Raw genomic sequence first — 4,337 nt, forward strand, 5'->3', positions numbered from 1 at the left:
TTCTTGTATACTTCAGGAATAAGCAGAGGTGTGTGATATACCTCCCTGCCAATAATGGGGATCAGGACAGCTCAGTCCTGTGTGATCACAGGTTTTGAATAGAGATTCATGGCTTAACCAATATCACACCACAAGGACGGGCAATTCCAGACTGTGGAATTGTAAGACAGATCCAATGCTGACCTGCATCCCCAAAGAGAAACCATTCATCCACAGCATGCAGCCTTGTGCCTGCGACCGTGAGCACAGTGCAGGAAGGCTATGTAGGGTGGGAAAGTCTCTACTCTAAAATGAAATAACAAAATTCTCTTCTTGATCTCATCTCCCATATTCCCTTTCTAGGCAGGATGGCCCAGAAGCCAGAAAGCTGACATAATTGTCATGGAAACAGCAAAACTTTTGTTCACAGCACGATGCCAGAACTGGAAGCCAGAACTCCTAGCAACAGCAAACAACTCATTCCTGAACCTTTCACTCCATCGAGCAACCAATGAAACCTGGGAAAGCAGGGGTGGTGGGGTTGCAGGGGTCCAGGTGCTGGCAATGGAGCAGCTCCATCTCCTTGCCCTTTTCCCTGCCCTCTTTCCCATGGGGAAAGTTCTCACTCCCACTTGGGTTGGCCATGAGCTTGCAACGCAACCCAACAGCCAGATCTTGAATTTCTTACCTGCAGACCTGAAGCTGTAAAACAAAGCACAAAACCAGAGAGGCAGCCAGAGGTGTCATTTGCTGCCTGATCTTGTAGCACAGAAATATGGCCAATAACCCCAACACTGCTTTCTGCATGTGGAAGTGGCTGGAGAAAAGCCCCAGGGCATAGCACTTCACAGGGAAGGTCTCTACCCCGCTCAGTGGGAGCAGAGATTTGCTCTGCTGGTGAGAAGGGCTCTGGAGGAGTGAGAAAAGCAGTGTTTCATTTCTGTTTGTAAGCCTGAGCATGCTTGGTCAAGAAGCTTTTGCCCATGGGAAATGTTTTGATAGATTATTGCTGTTCATGTTCTTTTCCCCCAAGTTCTTTCTCAACTGTGAGAAAAGTTAAGCATTATATTTTTATTATCCCTTGGCAAGCCGTGCTGGAATAAAAGAAATCTGCAAATAAAGGGGAGAGACTATGGAGTGTGACCATAAATTGGATGCATACAGAGTTGAGAACAGCTTGGATGCTGAAGCAGTGAGAAAGAATGTAAAAGTATCCATACAGGAGTGTACATGTGCTAGGAGTAGCTCCGAGATCCAGATAGCCAACCTGAATCGACCTTATTATGAATTATTATGAATTTACCTTATCCTTTGTGTCTTAAAATCATAGAACTGTTGAAGTTGGAAAAGACCACTAAGATCATCCAGTGCAACCATAAGCCCATCATCATCTGCAGTGCACGAGGCCTGATGCCCATCCAGTGGAGGGAAGGACAGTGGGTTTTGACATCCCTGCTGTCCCTTCCAAGGCCCTTGCAAAGGGAAAACATCAAGAGACTCTAGTCCCCACGCATCTCTCATGCACCAACCTGAGCTTGAGTTGACTTGCCCCAATCCTTCCACCCCTGAGGAGGTGCTACATCCCACAGCACCGCAGGGCTTTGGTCTGGAAAGGGATGAGCTGGAGCTGTAGGACACCCCTGCAAAGACTGAGCCCCAGAGGAAAGCTATCTGCATACATCTGTAAGCGTAGAGATTTAATTTGTCCTTTCTTTGCTGCTTAAATTATACAAACGAGATGGCAGGTTTTTTTTCTTGCCTTATCCCCAGGGAGTCAATGCATTAAACAAAACATTAAAATATACTCACAATCACGGAAATTCTCTCATATATATTTATAATCTCCAAATTACTGGCATTAATGCAGAAGTAGCTCCTATGTGCTTATCTCTTCTCCCCGCTTATATACCCAAAATATACAGCACAAGAAAGATAAACACATTGAAACTACCCATCCATTAACACATCTGCCACCCAGAAACAAATGCAAGGGACGCATTTTCAAAGGGAAGCAGAGAAGGAGACAAACACAATTACTGCAATGTGTCTCCACCACTGTCTGATCGTTAGAGACGACGATAAGGGAATTAAGCATCGCTCCAGAGCCTCTGGCTGCTTGGTGGCTGTTTCCAGCATGAGAACCTCTAAGAGCAGAGAAAGGGCAAGGTGGGAAGTGGGCACACAGCTGTGTGCAGAGCAGGGCTCCCCAGTGGCGCTGGGGACAGCTTTCCTCCAAATATTTCTGAACTTTAAGGCAGGGAATGCTCTCCATTACGCTGGCTCAATGACCTGGCTTATTAAAAAGGGTTCGGCCTCCACCTCCCACTTCATGCTGATGCTCTGCACCGAGGGCTGTGTGCGGACAGCTTGATTTGTGGGCACCCCCGCAGCACTCAGCCTCGCTGGCAAATTCAATCAACCGCCCTCGCAGGAATCACTCCCACAGCCACACAGAGTGTGAGGGATGTTATTGGAGTGTCCAGTTGTGAAAACCTGACCTTCATCCTCAATAACTTAGCGCTGTGAAAGCCAACTCCTCTGACATTAGTGAGACCGACTGCTGCTTCCCCAAGACGCATCGACGCCAAGCGCACCTTGAGTGTGCATTAGTAATAAGTTACTGGAGGTGCCTCTCAGTTTCTTCAGTCAAAAAGCAATCGCCTTCCTCCCTTCCCCATGGCAACTGGGGTTCTGTAATCACCTCATCACCTATTCCAAATTGACGCTGAAACACACGTTCCCAAAGACAGAGAGCTCTGGTCTCCATTAAACCTCAAATATTTGTTACTGCTCAGACAAAGCACCTTCCAGTCTGCCTCCGGATAGACGTCCCCTTCTCCACTTTGAAGGATGGTGGGATGGGAAACGTGGAGGAGGTCAATATTTAAACAGCCTGCTAAAGGAAAACTGTGCTCTGAGGGCCGGAAAGCCAAATGCTCCGCAGGTGAAACTTCCAGCAAAACCAACAAACAAAGGATCGGGGATGAAGTATTGTGCTTTGGCTGTCGGGAGGCCTCCTTTCACCTTTTGTTTTCTGGCTTTGGCAGGCAGGTTGACAGCCTGAATTGCCATAGCATTTATGCTGCACAGAAGGTATCTTAATTTTGAAGCCAATGCAACAGGAGACATCTAAGCCAGAAATAAAGATCACCATTTGTTCTTCCGCTGTCATCTGCAATGGCAAGAAAGCAGCTGCCCTGACAGCCAGCCAGAGGGAAAACCAGGGCAGATCCCAGCGCTCACAGACACTGTGAGATCCAGGATTTGACCTCCAGGTGTGAGCAACGATGCTGTGTGCTCACAACTTTCCTTCTCCAAAACCATTTGCTCTGTGCAGCCTTTCCAAGACCTCCTGTACGGACAGGACAAAATCGAGGCTCTGCGTTTTGCTCCGAAAGTACAATAATAAATAACTTCAGGGCGATCGTGTGAATTCAAAACTGAAGGATATGAATTTCAGGCTTTTTTTTCCTAATCTTTCCTACTGTGTAAGTCACGCTAGTTTGAAGGCATATAGGGAAATATAGGAAAACTGGGCAAATCAAGGTATAGATCATTGGGGCAGTATTCAGAACGAGGAGGAAAGGCAACGATTCTTCGAAGAGGAGGAAGGATGGGAATTCTGACGGACAGCGAGGTGTGCGCGGCTCTTGAAGGGAATATAAAAAACCTCCGGATAAGAAACCGCGCACACAAACACGTTGCTTCGTGGCACCATCTGCTGGGAGAGAGCAGGAACGGCCCAGAGCAGGAGGCACGGAGGCTGTTTGTTGCTTCCAAGAGGCGCAGATGAAACGCAGAGCGTCAGCCCCTGAATGATGTGAAGTTACACACAGCCGTAACAAGGAGGGGCAGGGTTGGGGCTGAGAAATTGCTTGATCCTCGCCTAAGTTTCTTGCAAGGCTGCTTTCGGTTCCATGCTTCGTACATTTGGTATCTGGATTTAACCTCCAGGGCCACGTGTTGCTGTGGCTCTTGGAGAAGTAATAATCTCCTCTGGGACGTCGGTGCAAAGATCTCTAAGATGATATGGAATTCAGAGGAAGTCCTGTGTCTTCCAGCAACAGCTCAGGGTTCCATCCCACCCCCTGACTGTGTGGCTCAGCCGTTCAGTAAGCATCTCCATTTGAAGAGCAGTGGCAAATTAAAAATCTTCTTGAAAAGAGTCCAGCATTTAAATCAGCCTCCGGACTCTCTCAAGAAAGGCCATTACGTTTAATTCCCATTCTTCTGCAGCATATTTCAGATAGACAAATGGAGAGGCCTTTTTTTAGAACTCAGCTTTGAAATCCTGCTGATGTCCGAGCAGAATCAGTGCCTCACATCCCCGACTGCTAGAGACTGCAGCAGTGTGCCTT

This window comes from Centrocercus urophasianus, unplaced genomic scaffold (assembly GCF_019232065.1).
Source record: "Centrocercus urophasianus isolate 14NV4802_14NV808 unplaced genomic scaffold, USGS_Curo_1.0 seq_29, whole genome shotgun sequence".
Lineage (NCBI taxonomy): Eukaryota > Metazoa > Chordata > Aves > Galliformes > Phasianidae > Centrocercus > Centrocercus urophasianus.